General features: G+C 42.7%; 1 protein-coding gene across 1 annotated transcript in view; it reads right to left on the bottom strand.

Moving 5' to 3' along the window:
• Positions 1–23,075, bottom strand: part of RIMS2 (regulating synaptic membrane exocytosis 2) — a 374,923-nt gene that overhangs the window by 103,062 nt on the left and 248,786 nt on the right.

The following is a 23,075-nucleotide window of genomic DNA, read 5'->3' as shown; positions in this document are numbered from 1 at the left end:
GGCTGCAGGCCTGGATTAGGGAAAGGTTAACTATGGATGTCACCTTTCATTCTTTCCCGGTGTGTTTAATGTCGACATGGGTAGAAGGGCTCATTGGCCATGGACCAGATTTCGTAACCCCCTTATATTTAAGAACACTGGGGTTAGGGCCGTGGATTCCATGGCCCCCAGCACGCTCTCCAGCTACCAGAGAGCAGGTAGGGAATCACCTGCTGAAATTCCTAATGGACGGCAGGAGAAGGTGCCTGTCTAGGGCTGCCATATTGCCCGGATAGCCGGGTTTTACCCGGATTCTATGCATGCCACCCGGCGCCCGGCTAGCCCCTTACATGGCCCGGATTCTCAGCTTTAATTTTAAAAAAATTAAGTTTCTAGGTGGTCAGGTTCTCGAGATATACATAAAAACGTCAGCCACCCCCCTCGACTGTTAAATCTTTCTTTAAACAGTACTGTACTATAGCACTTTGCAGCTTTAACCCCGCCCGTTCAGCATTGCAGCCAATCAGGGATTGTGTTTCAGTTTCATTGACCTTAGGCAGTGTCTAGAAAACAAAATGGTGGTTTCACACACACACACACACCCGTTTATCTGAAAATCTCATAAATTGGGTAAGTATATACATTTCAGTTTTTTTTCCTCTTGTGTGCAGGAGTCAGAGCTTGGGCAACGTTTTGAAAACCTTCCCAATACTTGCTTTTTGTAAAAGCAATGCTAATCCCATATGCCCAAAGTAAATCCCATTTAATTCAATAGGACTTACTTTGAGTAGACATGGTTATGAATGTGCTGAAAATCAATGGGACTTTGGAGTGAATGTGAAAAAGAATTATGTTTGTGTTCTAACTCTTTCTGTCTCCAGTCCAATTTTAAAGCAAGTAGTTAGGGCTTACTTAGGTATTACAGTTTTTATTCTGTAGGAAAGTAATACTGATTTTTTTAAAACTAATACTGATTTTTCTGCAATGACCAACTGGTTTGACAGTAAACTATTATATGGGCTGTATTTATTTATACATCTGCTGTGTGTGCGTGTGCGTGTATGGAGTCTTTCCAACACCCCTGTGAGGTAGGGTTGGAAACCAATGCAGCTCACAACAAGAAATAAAGCCATTTAAAATCCAATGACCATAAAACAAGTATAAACAGTTGCAAAACAGCGTAAAGTGGCATGATTCGGAATTTTGGGTTGTGTGAATGAAGTTGCTTATCACTTGAGGTTGCAGTTCTGTCCCTGTTTGAGTAAGCCCCACTGAATACGCTGGGACTTGCTTCTGAATAAATAAACTTAGGATTGTACTATAAATATCTTTACAGTTTGTGTAAATAATAAATATATTTGATAGTCATGCTTATATACATATTTCTTCATTTATCATATTTTTGGTTTTTGGTTAGGAATCCTGACTGGTTGTGAGATGCTTAGTTTTTTGCCTTACTCATAGGAATCTTGTTGTGGTTGGTATGGTATTACATTTAGGAAAGTGTTACTGCCTTCTGTGTTTTTTTTTCCTATTTGCATTTCACTTATCTTTAACCTCACTCCGTTACAGCCATAGAAGCAACAGCAGCATATGCAAGATAATTAACTCCCAATAGTGATAAGAACAAGAATGTATAATTATTATTTCAATTAAAACAAGAGGCTTATCAGTACTTTGAAGAGGACCAGATATTTATTTTCTTTCTGAGCCCAGGACTGGGTCTTTCATGATGCCGCAAGGTGTGTGTGGGGGAGCAGGAGAGTAGTCGATAAGACAGACATCCTGGCATTGGTAATCTAATTAGCAAGGTATGTGTGGGGTTGTTGCACACTTCCAGGCCCAGTTTCATTTTGAGTATCTGTGTAGATGTGGTTGAGAAATTTTGAGTTAAGCAAAGCTCTGCTTTTATAAAACCTAAGAAACATACAGATACTTTGAATGTCTGAGTGCCTGCACCAGTGGAATACTGGAGGAACTTGTAAAACTTGCTGCAACAGTATTTAGAACTGAGCATGTGGTGTGAAAGACTCCTTTTCCTAACGTTTTGGCTTGTTTTTCTCCACCCACCACATCCCTGAAATATATTGTATATGTTATGGTTAACCGTGCTGCTGCCCTGACTTACTTTGTTTGTTGCTATTTTGTGTTTTTATTATGTTTTTATATTGATTGTGTATTTTTATTGTTTTTATTGTATTTGTAAGCTGTGCTGAGCTCTGTTTTTAACAGCAAAAGGGCAGGATATAAATTCTCTTAATCAATCAATAAATACTCCATAGTGTTGGAAACTAGAGTAGGCATTTAAGGCTGAAAATGTTGCTTTAAAAAAAAGATTTCTCACATCTTTCCCCAGTTTTTGGTGGTAATTCCTAGGCACAAAAACAAAACAACTGGACAATCCAAATATTAATATGCAAATATTTGCATAATATGCAAATAATATGCAAATAATTTGCATAATATGCAAAATAACCTGCCCAGATTTGTGGAACTGGAATATGGCAACCCTAGGCCTGTCAGTCCAAGCACTTCAAGGTAAGCTGCAGGGACTTTCCTTCCTAGCTAAGCTGGTGGTTTTTCCCTATCCTCATCACCCTTTCTCACTGGACATAATCTGGGTGTGGTGGGCCAGTGGGAATACAGTAAGCTCTTCCAGTTATGAAGCCAGACTATTCCAGGCAGTAGCCCTTACGCTGTTTTATTTTTTTTATTTTTATTTTTTTATTTTTATTTTTATTTTTTTTTGAGCTTTTGGGATAGGTGAGGTGGTGGCTGGTTCCAAACGAGACCTGTCTCAAGGTGCCCTCCAGCTATCAGATGTCTTCATGGAGGGGGGTTGTGCCTGTATACAGTTGAGAAGGTCTAAGACGGACCACAGATGTATGAGGCAGACTGTATGTTGACCATGGGATCTGGAGAAGGATATTTATTCACCCAGGCAAGTGAGGATCCCCTCACAAAATGCCAGTTTTGGGCGCTCGCAAAGCGGGCTTTTGCAGGGGCTAGGGCATGATCCCTCAGATTTGGAATCCACTCTTTTGGAATTGGTGCTGCTTCTACGGCAGCAGGTCTCGGGTTTTCCCAGGCATAAGTGCAGGCCGTTGGACGCTGGTCCTCTGGTGCTTATAAGGGTTATTATTTATCTATTCAGCCATGCAAGTGAGGATCCCCTCACAAAATATCAGTTTGAGCTCTCATAAAGTGAGCCTTACAGGGGCTAGGGCATGACCCCTCAGAGTTTGGAATCCACTCCTTGGAATTGGAGCTGCTTCTACGGCAGCAGGTCTTGGGGTTTTCCCAGGCAAAGGCGCAGGCCGTTGGACTCTGGTCCTCGGGCGCTTATAAAGGTTATATGCATTTATTGGCCCTTGCAAGTGAGGATCCCCTCACAAAATACCAGTTTGAGCTCTTGCACAGTGGGCCTTACAGGGGCTGGGGCATGACCCCTCAGAGTTTGAAATCTACTCTTTTGACATTGGACCTGCTTCTATGGCAGTAGGTCTTGGGTTTTTTCCCAGGCTTAAGTGCAGGCCGTGGGACGCTGGTCCTCTGGTGCCTTACAGGTAGAGGTGCAGGCAGCTGTACGCTGGTCCTGTGGCTTACAGAACTATATTCACCCCTTTTAGAGGGCCTGGGAGTTCGAAGCCTAACAATTTATAATTATCTTGACAGGTTGCTGTATGGGGACGGAGCAGACATGCATCCTAATATGTGGCCACAGTATGGTCTTCTGGGCAGTCTGGAGGGCTGCAAAATTGAGCATGGGCTCACATTTGGGCCTCAGTCGATGGGCTGCAATACAGTGGCTTGGCCGGAGAGGAATACGTTGAGATGGGCTCCTACCCACTTTGTTCCAGCAAGGTTCATGTGGACGGTTCCGCATGTGGTGGTCATTCCCCTGGGTGGGAATGACGTCGGTTATTTGAGGCAAGGGCCCTCAAATGGCAGGCATGTAAGGACATGCAGGTGATAAGGCAATGGTGGCCTTCGTACGTCTGCTGTGGTCAGACATGCTTCCACGCTGGGTGTGGCATGGTATATGGGACCCAAGGGGCATTGATTGGGCAAGGAAGAAGGTCAACCGGCAGATTCGGTTGGCTCTTCTTGGGCACGGGGATTTAGCCATTCCGCATCCCCATATTCAGCATTCAGAGGTTGAACTATACTGGGCCGATGGCGTTCACCTGTCGGACGCAGGTAACGTCTACTTCCTGACAGACCTGCAGAAGTGTCTGCGAGACGTCCTTCTCGGCATTGGGGTAAAGGGGGACTAAATAGAGATTTGTCCCCCTTTTGTGGCGGGAAGGTGCGGGAAAGGAAATAGGTAAGGACAGCTAGGTGGCCCCCTTAGGCACCTTTGGAGGTGATTGGCGGTTCCGGAGGCCTGTCTGTCAGAGCTTTTCCGGCTTGAGGGCAGGATATGGGCTGCCTCTGGGGCCACCTTATCTCATCTACCCAAGGGTTATCCGGCCCCGGGTGGGGATGACGTGGGAAGGCCCCCCTACTCACCTACAAGGTGTGGCTGGGGTAAGGGGTAAGCACCTGGGCTTGCCCTTGCCCCAGCAGGGGCTGGTCGCCCAAGAACTGTATGGCAAGATACTTGCTTATAGATAGTTCCCGCACCTAGGTTTCCTTCTGCAGGTCACTTTAAATTGGGTTTTGTTTTCTGTAATTTAATAAAGTGGCCCTTGTTCAATCCAAGCTGATGTCTCTGTGTTTTATTTCGCCCCTCAACTGCAAATATAATGAGATTCTGTTTTTCTGCCTTTTCAGTGACCCAGGTAATGTGCAAATTATTACTATATACTCTGCTTTCCAGGTTATTTGTTTTGGCCTGAAGGGCTTTACTCTGTTCTGCAAGAGCAAATAGTCTCACCTCCATTGTAGTGCTGTTATCTGCACATTGAAGGTTCAGCTTTCCAGTTTAGTAATTTTCATTCTTGTTTGCTTCATGGATGTTTGCAGGATGCTCACAGTTATTTTTATGCGAATGGTACCCTTGGCCATAATTTGCAAGATATTAAAAAAGAAAATCCTCAGAGAAGGCTATTATCAGGAGCAGCTGGAAGTACCAAGATCCACCACCACTTCATTCATCTTATTGCCTCTAGCTTGATTTTTTCTTTCAATTTTTAGAAATAAATAACATTAATACTTGTCCAAAGCACTTTTGTTGGTAAGCAAGGTCTTACCAACATTTGCCTTGTTTATCGTGTATTGAGGGCCAGAGTCTTTAATCATCCATCAGTAAAGTGGTAGTGGTCTCAGCTCAGCATCCTAATCAGAAGTCCATACCCACTTTCACTTTCCGTTGGCTGCATTTGCACATAATGTTAAGCCGTTATTTATTTTAACCATGGTTTGTTCAACAGACCATGTGTTGTGTCACAGATGAGCAAACAAGCCATGGCTTGTTTCTCCAAAGCTTGGTTTGTTTTCCAGCTGATCCTGCTTTGTGCCTTTCTGGCTTGACATACATCTGGGGTGGAGTGGCCAAACAACCATGGTTAAGTGAGGCTTTTCGGTCTGCCCATAATTTTTTTTATAACATTTATAGACTGCTCATTCATAAAATATCAAGGCAGTGTACAACAATATACACAGTTACAATAAAACATATGATACCATAAAAACAATACAAAATAATCATAGAAATTACTGGCTTATTTTGAGAATGTTTAAACAACTGAATAGGTCTGCTGGCATAAAAAAAGTCTTCTGAAGACACCTCAAAATTAACAGAAAGGATGCTCAAAACATAGTTTAAAAAAGCCATGGTTTATAAGCCCATAACAAATCATGGCTTCACACTGCGGTTTGTTGGAAGAAAAAAGCACAAAGTTAGTCTGCTGGTCTAGGTTCACACAGCACAGTTCACAATGTGGTTCCTCATAAACTACAGCCACATGCCCTGCACCTGGCATCATACATGAAGTCAGGTGTGAGGCAGATATGAACATGGCTACAAAGGAACAATCAGGAGTAAAGTAAGCTCCCAGTTGTTCCACTACAAGTGGAGCTCCCAGTTAGCTAATTAGCGGTTACAGCAATCACTGTTGAACTTTGACAGGTGTCAGTCACCTGGCATCATTATGTCATCAGGTGACTGATAGATGGGTGGTCCCACCCATCTGTCAAATTTGGCCTGCATAGGGTGGGAGAATTAGGAATCTGGCCTTCAGGGATTCAGTTCCCCCACCCCTGGGCCAAACAAACAATGGTTTAATGTTATGTGTGAACCAGGCCATTTTGTCACAGGAGTGTATGACAACCCTTTTATGGGAAAAATCTGCGTACACAACACCACTAAGGTATCCTAAAAACATGTGAACTCTCTATGTCAACATTTAATGTATCCCTATGACTACAGATTATCTTCCTGGGAAGATCCACTGTATCCTAGAGGTACTTATAATCAGCAAGCAATAGTAGGCTGTAAGTGCATTTAAAAAACAAGTGATTTATTTGCCTATTACAATCATTTATGTTTTTCTCACAGACGGCTGACAAATGTACTACTACTTACAATATCTAGTTATGTGAAAAATATATCCAGTAAATTTAAGCTATTCACTTATTCAGTTCCACTCTTATTTTATACACATCAATGAACTCTCACAATTATATGCCAATACACTTCATGCTACATGTCCCCATATTATTACAGATTATCTTCTTATTGTGAATACACAGAACAGATCCAATGATTGTTTGAATAGAAGGATCTCTCTTAAGTTATTTATTTATGTCCCACCCGTCCTCTCTTGTCTCATTTCCACTCTATAGTCCTTTCTGCCCCCTGAAAGGCCTCTCTGGGGGATCAGGGCACCTCCCGGAATAGTATGGGCTGTGGTTCCACTCACAAGAGGTACCTCCCCCTGATTTTGGCCAAATCTCCCCCCAATGCAGTACCAAAACCACAGCTGTTTAAGGGCATTCCTTGACTCTCCATAGAGGCTTTTCATGGGGCAAGAAGCGTTACGGGGGGGGGGTCAGAAAGATAATTGCATGAAGAGCCTTCTACCCATGTAACCTTGGATTTTATTTTTCTTAATGGCAACCAATTACAGCAGCACATATTGCTGTTGGGACTACTTTGCAAAGTTCAGTATGATAAGTCATAGATTAAAAGGCTGAACCTCAACAAATCTCTCTCTCTTTCTCTCTCTCTCTCTCTCTCTCTCACACACACACACACACACACACACACACACACATCCCCCCCCCGATCTAACTGAACTTGTTGGAGAGTATGCCACTATCAGGAATTGGAACACCTGAAATCAGAAGACTACTAAAACATCAAATGAGTCATGAGTTTCTGCAAGCTAAAACAAAAAAAGTCAAAACCATAAGCTGATACTAAAGATACCTCTGAAATATCCTTTGAAGAAAAAAGACATTATATAACAAGGACAGAATTTGGAATCGAGACAGAAAGAAGCCATTTGATTCAAATATGTAAACATAGTGTGTAATAATTTAAATGTCTACTTACTTACTGTATTTGTATGGCCACTAAATAAAATATGTTCTCTGGGTGGGACACACGCACAACATTAAAAATAAAAACATTAAAATAGTAAAAAAAAAAAACCCACAGCATTAAAAACTAGTTCATTCTGACAAAGTCAGAAAAAATAGCAAACATGGATATACAATAAAACACAAATCATGAAATTGAGATGCCCAGAATGTTAAAAAAAAGTTGATTAAAAGGTGTTCACCTGACACAAAAAAGAGCATAAAGGTGGTACCAGGATAATGGCTCTTCCATAAACTGAATGCTACCACAGAGAAGGCCCTCTCCCCAGTAGCATGCTGCCTTACTTCATGTGGCACTTAGAGCAAGGCCTCTGGAGAGCATTTTAAGTATCAGGTAGATGAAGGTGATATTTCAGATAACCTGGTCTAAAACTGTTAAGAGATTTAAAACTTTAATTTGAGCCCAGAACCAAGGACTGACCCAATGAGGCAGAATGAGACAATTGTCTCAGCTGGCAGGTGCAGAGGACGGCTTCCCAATGGACTCCCCACTTGTCTCATTATTGCCCACCCAGTGAAGCAAGGCTCTCTGCTGCCACTGCCACTTTCTCTTCCGTGCCTTACCTTGCGTCAGTCTGAGAAAGTGCCAATGAGATCCTTTCTCAGAGCCAGGCATTCTGGGTGAGGTGGCCAAAAGATGGACTATGACACCATCATGGTTTGTTGTGGCAATTACATAAGTTATAAAACTTAGATTTTTTTAAAAAAAGTTTTAAATGCCTCAGCCTTTTCTCAGAGCAAGATGAGACAGGGAGAAGGAGGTGACAGGGAAGCCATCAGTGCTGCTACCACTAATGCAACAGCAAAAACATTAAAAAAAAAACATTGGCAGAAGTAGCCTGGGAGCAAGTGGAGCTGACAACTCATTGATGTAATATGGCCAAAATGCCCAGTCTGTCAGCGGCGTCACTAGCGGGAGTGCAGGGGGGGGTGCGGACCTCCGGTGCGCGCCCTCCCAGGGGCATGGACAGGGTGGCTGGCCTCGAGCACACATGTGCGTGCACACACTCAGCAGGAGATGCTGACCACGCGCTCCAGGCTGACGGTGGAAGGCCCGTCCTGGCTTCACCGCCAGCGAGCGGGCGCCTGCTTTGGGCGCGCACAGGACTGGGTGCCGGGGGGCCCTTGGTGAGCCCCCAAATCTTGTGCTGAGCACATGCATGCACATGAGGCCAGACCCCCCATCCATGCCCCTGGGAGGGTGCGCGCCGGAGGGACACCCAGCTGGAGAAGCAGGCCTGGGAACGCCAGCGTGCCTCCCTTGCTCCACCAACGCTGCTCCCGGTCTCACCTACCCGCCTGCCTGCCTCCGAGGAGGAGTTGGCTGCTCCGACGCCAACCCGGAGCACTTCTCGGCTCCTTTGCCGGGCAATGGCGCAGGCGCCCTGCCTCGCGACAGGGTGGCTCTGGGTGTCACCCCCTCATGGTGTCACCCGGGTGCAGTCCACACACCCCTAGTGACGCCGCTGGTCTTAGTTAACCTCCTAGCCCTGTTCTGAACCAACTGCAGTTTCTAGATCATTTTTAAAGGCAGTCCTGTGCACATCACATTGCAATAGTCAAAGCAAGAGTGGCCAAGGTATCTCCACCACAAACTGTTAAAAGGCACTTTGAGCCACAAAGGCCACTTGAGCCACTAAGCACTATGCTGGGTCAATAAGCATCCCTGGACTCTATCCTTAACTCTGTAGAGGGACCCCATACAGATGGCTTGGACCCAACTCACCCTGTCTTACCTTGACTCATGCAGCCCATTATCATCATGTCTTTAGGGGATGCCTCTGCTGGTGGCAACCCACAATGGACCTGGCAGAAATACCCACCCAGAAGTTGGAACTAAGGTGGTTGATGTCAGTCAGGAGGGGGGAGTGATTCTTTCTGCTGGGTGAAGATGACTCTTGGGGCCAGCTAAAGAGGGGTAGGGGTTAGGTGGCATTTAGTAGTCATCTGCTCTTTGCTCCCCCAGCTGCATTCTCCAAATAATCCTTTGGAAGAAGGGTGGGATATAAATTTAATAAAATAAAAATAAAATAAAAAGCAGCTTCCAATGCTGTATTATAAGGTGCTTCTGAAACTCAAGAGCTGATTTTTATGAATAACAATCCTTACTACAGTGCTCCTCTATATGCTTGTTTTTTTTAAAAAAAAAATCCAGTGTCATCAACTAAGTACAACAATGTTGAAAAACCTTGAAGTGATGTCTAAAGGAGATAACTGCATTTTTCATAATACCCTCAAAAAATGATAGATCCCTCAAGACCTTTATTTTTATTGTAAGGGAAGGTTTCATTTTTGTAATGCAATGTTCTTTATATAAAGTTTTATCTTGCCTTTTATAACATTTTTCCTTGGTCTTATCAGCACCTCCTACGAAAATTTCAAGAGCAGCTGGACCAACTCAGGGACCATCTGGCAAGTCTTCATTCCTCAGAGTGAAAGAGTGTCTGGGTAATTTGTGCCACAATTATTCACAACAAAAATACGAATTCACCTCATTCTGTTACAGTCTGATGTAAGAGACTGTGGAATGTTTTAATTATGAACAATTTAATAGACCTGATGAGGGTGGTGAAAGAGAAAGAGGCAAACTAGCCTTTATGGAGGGTGAAGCAGTGAAAATAGTGCTACATGAAATCTGTTAACTTTTGCTAACAATATAATTTGTTAGATTACACAAAACTATGTGAATGATTAAGTAGGTTCATAACAGTACAGCACAAGCCAGCCTTTGAGCCAGCCTGCACACACTTCTCACATCTGACTTAATTTAGCATTTAACACTAAGGATTAGATGGGGTGGCAAGTCAGGGAGAGGCAATATCATAAAGAGAGTGGGTAGGGTCTTACAGAAATGACATACTGTAATTCAGGAGTGGTGAACTACTGAACTATAGGCTGGGTCTGGACCCCAGATCATGTACTGAATTTGTTAGTGGTGATGGCGGCAGTAAAGAGAGAGAGGGGGGGGAAGAGATCTAATCCATATATATAATATAAGCCGCGGTATCAAGGGAAGCCTCGGAGGTGGGGGAGGCTCCTGGAAGGATTATGACTATCATGGGGCGAGCTTTTTTAGGAGAGTCCCTGCAGCCACTTCTGCCATACACCCTGATGACTGATGGGATTTCTTCTGGAGTATTTGATGATCACCATCCTTGGTTGGACATTATTGCAATTGGAGCATCTGGAGTTGCTCAAGTCACCCAAGCTAAGAAAAGAGTGTTGGTTCCCTGTTCCTAGGACTTACAAGAGCTGCAGGAGCCCATCAGCAGGGAACAAAATGCTTCTGAATGTATGCAGATTGCTTTTTCGTTAAGTAGAACAAAAATATTTTTACAGAACTTATGGACAAAATGCAAATTGCCCCTCCCTGTCCATCAGATCAATCATCTGATGAGTGAGGAGAGGTGATTTTCATCTCTGTCAGGATGCAGAGCTGGGCAGAGTGCCCTAATAGGGATGAAAATTGCCCCTTCGCTGCTCATTAGGTCTACCATCTGAAGAGAAAGGAGGGGACCATAATCCCTCTCCTCTACACAGATCATCTGAGGAGAGGTGGATGTGTGTATGTCTGCCCTGTGTGTGCGGGTATATGCCCTGCAGATGTATATGTGTGGTGTGCTGTATGGTGTGCATATGAAAGTATGCATGTGTGGTGGCCACACCTGCTACTGGCATGAGGCTCCCTGCAGCATCATGGGAAAAACACAACAAAATCACACTGTTTTAACATCAACTGCCCTTGAGTTACCAGCTCTAATCCAATTCTAGTAGCTACGACTAGTTGTAGCAGAATATGGATGGAAATGTGCATCCAGTTATGCATCACAGTGAAACTAATACAGTGTGGATTAGCAAGGGATGTGATTTGCACATTGTATATCTACAAGCAGTTATTAATCCTACAAGTGATACTCATGCAGAAGTCTGCTTCTTCATGTAGACCTCCAGATCCTAATGTACAATCACAAAAATCACAAACATAGGGTAAATCCTAAAAAAATACATCTTAGGTGTCAAAGACCAGGGTAAAAAGGTCCCTCTTCAGCATTTTCTACCCCCTCCCTTGTGTTCAGGGGAATTAATAATTCTCCCTTTTGGGGAAGGTTTTTGTAGTATTTTAAAAATAATTATCTCCCACCCCGCCCCAACCTTCTGTTCCAGTGGCTAGTGGCTCCATGTCAGTGGGGCAGTGGAATCCACTTCATATTTTAGCTCAAACTTTCAATGAGGTGTCCATGGTGCACCTTGGACATCCTTGAGAGTTCAGACTACCAGAGTGAATTCCACTGCCCCACTTACATAAAGCCATCAGACATAACTGCACTGTCCCCCCCTTTTCTTTTTCTTCCCGTGTCCGTGACATGAACTATATTTACTGTGAGCCCTTTAAAAAATGTGAACCAATATATACAATCAAAGTGTTGCCAGCTGAGACCTTAGGTAATAGGGAAGGATATAAATGAAAAATGAATGAATACATGTAATTTATTTGATTATAACATTCCAACAACTATGTCACTAAAATAAAACATAATGCAATTCAGTCTGGGTACTCTTATAGTCCTGAGCTTCCAACCTACTTAAGGCTGCAACCCAACCCCCCCCTCCTTATGCTGGCCTGGGGGATGGTGGTGGAATGAGCGAAAGCATCCCTCCTCTTGTTTCAGTTGACTGCTGCCAGAATGACACTTGCACCAGTCCACCATGCAGACATTCCCCAACCACCCGCTGAATGGGAGGGTAGAGCTGAGCCAAGTCAGAATCTGCTCTCACTTCTGACACCACCTGGCAAAGGGCCTGATAACTGCCAGCCTGAAGCAGGGATCGGGCCAATCTGCTTGCTCCCCTTCTGCTGTTGCTGTGAGCAGCCATGTTGCAGATGTGGCAGTAGCTCTGCCACTCTGCAGAGGATCGGCAGCAGCACATCAGGATTGCATATTTAAAATATCACTATCAGCCAAGCAGTTGTAATGTACTTTTTATGACATTGGAAGTGGCTTTAATTTTCAAAGTACCAGGATCGATAGGACAAGCACAAGGAGCTTCAGCGGTGTCCTTAAAAGTGAAAGCAAGAGGCTTTTAGCTGCATACCACTGTAGAACAATTCCCCCCCCATGCTATTGGAACCCAATATGAGGAGATCTAAAGCAAATAACAGAGTTAGAACAGCTGGTGCTAAAACAGCTGAGGGCAACTGGGCTATTAGAGCTGGCAGCTATGTTGCAAATGTGATATGGTCAGTATTGTGTCACTACTAGCGACACAGCCAATGATCACATTTTAAGAATCTTTGTGAAGCTGGGCGAAATACGTGTTGGTGCTATGGGCTATATATTAACATTCTTTCATGCAGTGAAGTAATGGATGAGCTGGACAATCCATGCCAACATCTCATGCGGAGGCTCCATTTGAACAATTTCTCCTACCACCCCAAATGAGACAGAAATTACACAAGTGAGAGCTCTGTATGAATTGGCTGCCCAGCCACTCTGCATGGGGGATTTTAAATATAGGAACTATGGAATGCAGAGTTTGCAAACTATCCAGCCCTAACTAGACCATATGGAGATTTAATTTCCTTTGTGTACTCCTGCTAGTTGTACACAGGGAGGGCCATTTTATATTTTTTCACGTGAGGAAGTGTTTTGGTAATATTTTTCTGTCTGTCTCATGGAATCTCAATTTATCTGTGAATCACCCTTCTTTGCAGGCTGAGATGCTCAGCTGTGGTGCCTAATATCATTCATGTCTTACCCTCTTTAACTGGCTTCTCACAAGCCTCGTGAGTGACTGATCCACATCCCAAAGTAGGGGCAGATATTGCTTCAAATAAGAGCAGTTGTGAGGCACACGTTATTATTTCAACCTGCAACCCTACCTTCCTGTTCACCAGCTCCCACTAGTGGTACACGCCCTGGTCACCTCTCGTTTGGACTACTGTAATGCGCTCTACGTGGGGATACCCTTGAAAACTGTCCGGAAATTACAACTGATACAAAATGCGGCGGCTCGACTACTTACGAATAGTCGCCGCCGAGATCACATCACACCAGTGTTGTTCGACCTACACTGGCTACCAGTTGTTTTCCGAGCCCAATTCAAGGTGTTGGTATTGACCTTTAAATCCCTACATGGTTCCGGCCCAGTTTATCTCACGGAGCGCCTTCAACGCCACCAATTATGCCGCCCGACAAGATCAGCCACACAGGGCCTTCTCTCAATCCCGCCAACAAAAACAGCCAGATTGGCGGGTACAAGAGAGAGGGCATTCTCAGTGGCGGCCCCCACTCTTTGGAACTCCCTCCCACAAGATCTCCGGCACGCCTCTTCTTTAAATGTGTTTCGGAAAGCCTTAAAGACCTGGCTCTTTCAGCAGGCCTTCGGGGTATCTGGGGAGGGTTAATTGTTATAACTGAAATGCCTCCTGCCCAGTTTTAATATTGTTGCCGCAGATGTGTTGTTTTTATATTGTATTACTGTATTTTATCAATTGTATTTTAACAATTTTGTAAGTCGCCTAGAGTGGCCATTGGCCAGATAGACGATGAAGAAATTAAATTTATTATTATTATTATTATTATTATTTTGATGCAATAATAGATTACAGTTTGCAATCCAGTAGATTTTGTGCCTATCCTAGGCTCTTGCCCAAGTTAGCAAATTGCTTCAAGGTTGAGAAAAAGTAGGGCAGCCACCTTTTTCTTGGCAGACTCCTTTGCTGTTAACAGCTGTATAACAAACAAAAGATATTTTCATCACGTACAACTGAAATGATGAGAACATGTCATCTGCTAGTTTTACTTGTTATACAGCTGTAAAAGGCAACCTGCCAGAAAAGCTGACAACCCACCGAAACGTGCTAAATTGGGGACTGAATCCTTAAAACATGCCTGTCCATCTCAGTGGAGAACAAACCCTTGACAAAGTTAAAAAGAACTTGTGCAGGAGGAAGGTATGTCCTCCACAGGCTACGCAACCTTCATGTGCCAAGTCATGCATGATCTACTAGTGCATAAATAATCCCTAATGTTTGCTTCTATACATGCATGTCACATTTTGTATGGACAAATACCTCTTCACAAAGAATACTGTAGATATTAAGGAAAGTACCAATCACAAAATTCACTTTACTTTGGGGCACTTTGGAGAGAGCCTGCTTTGGCTCGGACAAGCCCTGAATCATTCTGAAGCAGCGTAGTTTGTCTGAAACATAGTTTAGCATGGTGTGAATGAACTGGGAAAAGTCATAGTAAGATTTGGGGTTACCCACTCCTCCCTCTCCCACTGTGGTGGGAGACGTTCTGAAGCTTTTGTTTTTGTTTAATTGTGGCTTGTTGTTTTGTCCAAATCAACAAACTGTGGTTAACATTAACTATAGTTTCAGGCTTAGTTCAACAAACAAAGCTTCCTGCATCTTGTTCACATTACACTGAGCTATGGTTTAGCAGTGTGACATGGATGTTTACAAAACCATGAAATTAGCACTTATGCTAATTATGTGTGTAAATTTTCTACTCTTTACTGATCATCTCTGCTTTTTTTTTTAATAACGCTGGTCAACAGAGTCTCTTGATTTGCTAAAAACTTTGTTCCGTATCTACCTTACAGAGGAATCTGCTCCCCCCCTCAAAAGTATAAAAATAGTAATGAAATATCATCCCCACATCTCCTGTGTTACAGAGTTACTCAAGTCTGTTCTCATATAAATCCTATCCTCATACTTAAGAAAACTTCAGATACTTTGGTGACATGTGCATGCAGATACAGGAATGTCACATTAAGTTACATTACACAGTGATGCCCTGTTGAATATTCCTTGTGTACCTATTCTCTGAGCACAAATTGTCACAAATCTGTTACGTTTACAAAGAGAGAAAGAAAAAGACACAATGGACATTGATAATTCTTTGATGACGTGTTTTGTAAACCATTTACAATAGCCTGACCACTGTTGTCCACGCACTGGTAACCTCCAGGCTGGATTACTGTAATGCGCTCTATGTGGGGCTGCCCTTGAGGTTGGTCTGGAAGCTGCAGCTGGTACAAAATGTGGTGGTGAGACTGCTCACTGGGGTAGGGTATCACCAACAAGTCACCCCGCTGCTGAAAAAATTGCACTGGCTGCCCATTTGCTACTGGGCCAAGTTCAAGGTTCTAGTTTTGGTGTACAAAGCCCTATACAGCTTGGGACCAGGATACCTGAAAGGCCGTCTTACCCCTTATATACCCAGTTGATCACTGCGCTCTGCAGGTGAGGGCCTCCTGCAGATACCATCTTATCCGGAGGTCCATTATGCACAACATAGGAAACGGACCTTTAGTGTGGCGGCACCTACCCTGTGGAATTCCCTCCCCAAGTCAGTGTGGTGTAGTGGTTAAGGTGTTGGACTACAACCTGGGAGACCAGGGTTCGAATCCCCACATAGCCATGAAGCTCACTGGGTGACCTTGGGCCAGTCACTGCCTTTCAGCCTCATGAAAACCCTATTCAGAGGGTCGCCATAACTCGGAATCGACTCGAAGGCAGTACATTTACATTTTAAATATTAGATAGGCGCCATCTCTGTTATCTTTTCGGCGCCTATTGAAGCCCTTCCTCTTTCAACAAGCCTTTTAAGTTGAGACTTTATCCAAGTCTGCGTCTGTGTTGGAATTGCTTTTTAATACATTTTTAAACCTTTAAAAAATAAATAAAAACAATATGTTTTTAACCTTTTTTTTAAAAAAAGATGTTGCAAAAGCTTTTTTAAAGGAATATTTTTAAAGATGTTTTGTTTTAATTTTAAAGTATTTTACAGTCTGTTTTTATGATATTTTAAAGTGTTTTTAGTGCTTTTGTTTGCCGTGCCCTGGGCTCCTGCTGGGAGGAAGAGCGGGATATAAATCAAATAATAAATAAATAAATAAATAAATAAAGAGATCTCTCACTTTTTCTCAGGGCTGGGGAGAGAAGGATCCAATACGATTCAGAGGAGGGGAAGGAGGGACAGGAGGGGTGGGTGGGTGCCAAGTAGGCACCCTTTAAAGCTCCTGTTGAAGCTGCCCTACCATCTATAAGTGGGTGTAGGAACCTATTCCTATTGTTTCCATGTTATTCCTACGTCTGGTACATACGTTTCAGTTAAAGAAGTAATGTCCAGGAATGCATCTACTTTGTTAACTGAGGAATTACTGTATGTCTAATATTTCATAATGTTTTCATTTCTAGTACATGAAGATTTTATTCATCCATTTTTCCAATCAGATATTGTACTTACCTTCCAATATCTTGCCAAAATTAGTTAAGGTTCCACTAATACATTTATGACAAATTCTGCATCTTCTCCTCAAATTTCTAGTAACAGTGCCAAAACACCACTGCAGGCATATCCTGACATATTTCTAAAGGTTAGAATCATGGAGCACATTCACCAAAGTTGTAGCTAATATGCATTTATCAAGTAGCATTTTGAATAGTCATACAGATTTTGATGAAATACTTTACTTAATATCTCATTAATGCAGAAGGTATGATATAAGTATAAATCAGTTTAAGAGAAAATTGATTAGATCACAACTAATAGTATAAAAAATAAATGGGAATTTATTACATCATATGTCCACAACCTGTTTTGCCTTAATCCATCTTTCCATTTGCCTGAGGATACAAGCCACATTCCCGTATCTATCATGGGATTTATAAATGCATTCTAGCTTCCTCCTATAATCAATATCCCTTCACAAAATCATTGTTGATGTTTTCCAACCACTTTTGAGAAGCATTCAGGGCATATATAAATCCTATAATTGACCTTCTCCTACCCACCATATTCTTAGGAGAATATACTTCTTGTTGTCATCCTGCTATTTATCCATTATTACAAAATTAGCTTTATTTCTGCTAAACAATATTGCCACAGCTTTAAAACCAGTTCTAGCATGTATTGTATATTTTTTTCCTCTGAAAAGCAGATATTTAGTTCCCTGTTCTGTTCACAAAATAGAAATGTAAAATAACTATGCCTGCTTACTCCCAGGTGAATGGCTTAATAATAATAAATAATAAATTTAATTTCTTCGTCGCCTATCTGGCCAATGGCCACTCTAGGCGACTTACAAAATTGTTAAAATACATTTGATAAAATACAGTAATACAATATAAAAAACAACACATCTGCAGCAACAATATTAAAACTGGGCAGGAGGCATTTCAGTTATAACAATTAACCCTCCCCGGATACCCCGAAGGCCTGCTGAAAGAGCCAGGTCTTTAAGGCTTTCCGAAATACATTTAAAGAAGAGGTGTGCCGGAGATCATCTACCAGAGCGACCAAGGCTGTTTCAGTTCCGTGACCAGTCCTGAAACCCGATTGGTATGGATCCAAATAATCCGTTTCATCCAAGTGTGCTGACAACTGGTTGGCCACCACTCGCTCAATGACCTTGCCCAGAAATGGCAGATTCGAAATTGGGCGGAAGTTATCGAATACTTGGGGATCCAAGGAGGGCTTCTTTAAGATGGGCTTTACAATTGCCTCCTTGAAGGCTGATGGCATCACACCCTCTTTCAAGGATGCGTTTACCACCGCTTTGATCCCCTCGCCCAATTTCTCTCTGCAGCTCACAAGGAGCCACGAAGGGCAAGGATCAGTAAGACAAGTGGTTGGCTTCACAGATGAAAGCACCTTGTCCACTTCCTCAGAAGGGAGAAGCCGAAACCGATCCCAATTTACCGGCATGCAACTGGCCAACTCTGGTTCATCCACTGTGTCCACGGCGCACGGGATCGAGCTCCGTAAGTGTTCGATTTTATCGGCGAAGTGTTTTGCTAATAAGTCACAGGAGGCCTTTGACTGTTCCAAGGGTTCCTGAGCAACTGGACCGACCAGGCTTCGGACCACCTGGAACAGCCTCCTGGGACAGCACTCCGCAGACGCAATAGAGGCAGCAAAGAAGGCCTTCTTTCCTACCTTTATTGCCACTTGGTAGGCAGCTACTGCTGCTCTAACCTGTGTCCGGACATCTTCGGAGCGGGATTTCCGCCACCGGCGCTCTAGTCGTCTCACCTCCTGTCTCAGACTACGCAACCGTGGTGTATACCATGGTGCTAGCTGAGTTCTATTCAGGGGGAGAGGACGTTTCGGAGTCACCCGGTCTAATGCCCTGGTGAACCCCACATTCCACTCCTTCACCAGGGTTTCGACCGGGCGACATTCAGCAGGTTCCAATTCCCCAAGCACAGTCAGGAATCCATCCGGATCCATCAGGCGTCTGGGGCGGACCATTTTAATAGGTCCTTCACCCCTGCAGAGGGGGCATGGCAACGAGAAGTCCATATTTACCAGGTAGTGGTCTGACCATGACACAGGAGTGGCAAGAATCACTCCCAACTTCAGACCACTTCTCTCCTCTCCCAGGACAAATACTAGGTCGAGAGCATGACCGGCTACATGGGTGGGCCCAGTATTACTTAGGTACAGTTCCCAGGAAGCCATGGTTTCCAGGAAATCCCGAGGGGCTCCTATGAGAGCGGCCTCGGCATGCACGTTAAAGTCACCCAGAACCAGCAGCTCTGGGGACAATGCCCGTACAGCCGAGACCACCTCCAGCACCTCGGCCAGGGAATCTGCCGTGTAGCAGGGTGGGCGGTACACCAGCAAGATCCCTAAACTGCCCTTTGGGCCCAACCTCCAGTACAGGCTTGAGGATTACAGCCTAACTAAACCATATGGATCAGTAATAGTTATGATTCTTGATAGTCACAAATCTCACTTGGTGGAGCTCTTCAGTGAATGTCAATCTTGTACATTTCAGAATCATTTCTCCCATGTGCCTTATCAAGCTAGCACTCAATAACTTTGATCTCATGGTAAATAGTATGATAAACATTTATCCCAAAGCTAAGTTTTGCTCATCAGCCACTTAATTCTACAAGTCTGCTCATTACCTTTTTAAAGATATCAGACCAATTACCAATTCCACTTACACTAATAAGTAGACGTCTACCAGTACTAAAATATGTATTGTTATTTTCCCCTTTCCTACTCTGCATTTTAATGTATGTTGAATTATTTCCCTAGGAAATTGCCCACATAAACTTATAACTGGATAAGTTCTTAAAAATAAAAATGTAATCTTTAGTTACCAAATAAAATATATAAGGAAATGTATTCTCTCATGGCTTGAAATACAGTCCCATCACAAAGGAACTTTCCCCCTACTCACATGGATATAACTACTCTTATGCCCTAGTCTAGCAATCCAGTGTAGGTGAGGGCTCCAATGGGCACACAGAGCTGCAAGGGCAGTTTGGAGTTGCACAGATGGAGCTGTGCCCTCCTATGAAATGAATGTGTGAGCCTGTGGGCTTGATGAATGCATCATGGCAGGTGTAGAGCATTTGCATGGGCACCTGTGTGCATATTTGGCACCTTTATAGAAATATCAGCTGCCAACCTCTGCTTCAGCTGTTATGGATGCAATTCTTATCCTGCTTTTATACATTATTTTGTGTTGAATTCACACTTGATTATATGGTATTATAAAGATTTTGAGATTAACTTCACAATCTTATTATCAAGTTGTCAAGCGGAATTTAAATGTCAGGATAAATAAATGGTGGTAGGCAGCAATGTAAGGCCATGACACTTCTACACATATACACGAAATGTTATTGACATCGGAAGGACAGACTTCCTATGACATTTCTTTAAGGTAGTACTGCAATATTTAGTTGTTTAATTAAAATAATCAATTACAACAACAAATAACATTAATTAAAGACCTGTAAACTGATTTGAAATGTGTCTCCAATTAATTGGGCACCATTTTAGATTGGTTGGCTATCTGGCTGCTTACTAAGCAGACTCAGGCTTGGTGACACAATCTGAGCAATCCCTGTAACTGCTGCAACCAAACTGCTGCTTCTGGGCTGTAAAAGAGGGACCTGTTGTGGATATCAGGCTGGATGCAAATATTTTTCTGCATGCCAGTCCCCAGAATGCCTGCTGCCAAGAGTGCCCCACTACTGCTGAGATGAAATAACTGTACTCTGCCACTGCTGCCATAAGACAGCATCATGGTGCTGCTCTAGCCTCTAATGCCCTCCTGCCTTGGCACCATTCAAATCCCATTTGGAAAGATAAGTCAGGGAGTTAGAGCCCAAGCTTGCTTCCTTATGACAGAATGCTGATGGAGCTCCTGATGGCAGCAGATAGGGCATTCTTGGTTGGAACAGCAGGATGCTTGGCAGTGCTGAAGTATGTGGCAGAAAGGAGGACTTCAGCTCAGCATGTAGCAGCTGGTCTGTAGTAAGAGTGGCAGCAGTGACTCAGCCTTAGCTGGTGCCACTGGTGAGTTATTCTGCCCCCTTTGCCCTTTATGTGTTGTGCTTAGTGTGTGCTTGTTGAAAAAGAGATATTGTTTTGCATATTTTGTTTACCTTTATTTATATGTGTCTTGAGTGAGTGGGCTTTCTTGCTTTGTGTCTATGCCTATGACATCAGGTGGTTGTGAGAGGTATGTGTGTGCACAATTCTGAGAAGGCAGCAAAAATATGCATTGCATTTCTGGTGTGCATATTTTTATGTTCATATTATGTTCACATTTCTGAGTTATTACTAGGAAATACGAACACAAGAATCCCATTGTTGTAACTTGTACGCAAATTTAATTGATTACTTCATAAATTCAAATTATTAATAAGCTAAGATATCTTTAACTGATTGCCCTGATTCAGGATCAGAATCCTGAAAACTACTACTCCATCTAGGAGGGATCTTTCTATCTGTGCTTTCACTTTTTATGTTATTAATTGCAGCACTCAGGTCTGTGCATGAGTGAAAGAGAAATGCAGTAGCAGTCAGAATGTGCTGGTGTTTGTCGATATCTTTGCCTACATAAAAGGAAAACTGTTTTTAGGTGTCTGGAGTTACACATACTGCATTCCTCAGTAAGAAACACTTGGACATCTACCAGAGGAAGATGATATAGAACATACATTCTCATAGAAGGAAGTTACTGGGCATTCCAAAATATGCTCTAGCAAAGCTTGAATTTCATTCCAAGAACCTAAATATTTACTTATTCCTTTTGTTTTTTCCTAAATGGAATTACAATTCATATAAGAAAGTGTTAGAACTATTTTTGAAACAAAAAGATGGGCTGCCTCAACAGAGAGAGAGCTTCTAATGGAAGTGGCCACCGGAAAGCCAATTAAACCACAGCCGTTCAGCTAACAACTTTTATGCAAGGACCTTTTCAACTCCCCACTCTTGGCAGCAGCCCCCCAAAATACCCCCTGAAGGTCAAGATCAGGGGCACTCACAGAAACCAATGAAATTTGTTTGGTGCAAATACTTTCAGCACTGTCTCTTAAAAGGACCCAAATTCTCCATACTAGTAATCATGCCTCTTGAAATAGTTTTATGTTCCAAGTTTCAATTAATTTGGTTTCAAGACACCTTGCCCAATCCTTTAGCAAACAACTAACATACAATGATGGCAATAAAACTTCCTTTTTTTAAGCAATATTCCAAACATTTTATCTAATAAGATGCTTATCCAGTTACCAATGGACACTAAAGTAATATTTCATAGTAGAATATAAAGCAATTTCCCCACAGAATTCAGCCAATATCCAGTTTCTGATAGCATAACTATCATATGAGATTAATACAGTGTGGCACAGTATAACACAGTCTGTTTAATTTTTGATAACTTAGAAATCTGTGTTTCAAGGGCAAGAATAATACTATCAACTAGAAGTTGGCAAAAATATTAATCAGATTAGGTTACAAAGAAAGTCCATGGATATGGCAATACCTGAAGCAAGCCTTCCAGTTTATTTGCCAGATCTTCTCTCATCAGTACTAACAAACAGTGAAATCCTATACATGTCTACTCAGATGTAATACTAAACCATGGCTTAGTGCTATGTGAATGAGCTACAGCTTGGGCTTGGATGCTTTCCCCTCCCTTCTCAAACGCTACAGAAAGACTACTTTGGTAGTGTTTACTTTCTTGAAGTTGGCTTGTAATTTCATCCAAGCTTGGGACTGTGATTTACAGTAACAACAATTAGTTTGATAAGGCCTAAAAGAAAAAAAATAACAAAAAGGAAATTTTCCCTTTTCTCCTTTTTTGCCCCAGACCTTCACATTTCTAAACATGCCAGCTTCAGAAATCATAGTATGAAGTTGACTTGTTTTTAAACTGGCCATAATTGGCGATAAACCATGATTTGGGATTTGGATGCAATGACAAGTCAAGTTTAAAGGAAATTGAAAGCAAATGCTTCCCAAGTCCTCCTTCCAGCCACACGAGGGGACGACTGTAAGAGGTCAAGTCTCACTGTTGCTCATTCACATAGCGCTAAGCATAATTTATCATTACATCTGAACTCAGCCATTGAGTTCAGTGGGACTTAGTCTCAGGTAAGTATGTAAGGTAAGGATATCAGAGTGATATTGAGGGTTTCATTGTATTTTTAAATATACAACATAAGAATGAGGTATAGGATGTAGTAGATTTATCTTTGAATGTTAATTCCAGAGATGTACTAAATC

Source organism: Rhineura floridana, chromosome 1 (assembly GCF_030035675.1).
Source record: "Rhineura floridana isolate rRhiFlo1 chromosome 1, rRhiFlo1.hap2, whole genome shotgun sequence".
In the NCBI taxonomy this organism is placed as follows: Eukaryota; Metazoa; Chordata; class Lepidosauria; order Squamata; family Rhineuridae; genus Rhineura; species Rhineura floridana.
This window is presented reverse-complemented; position numbering and strand designations above follow the sequence as displayed.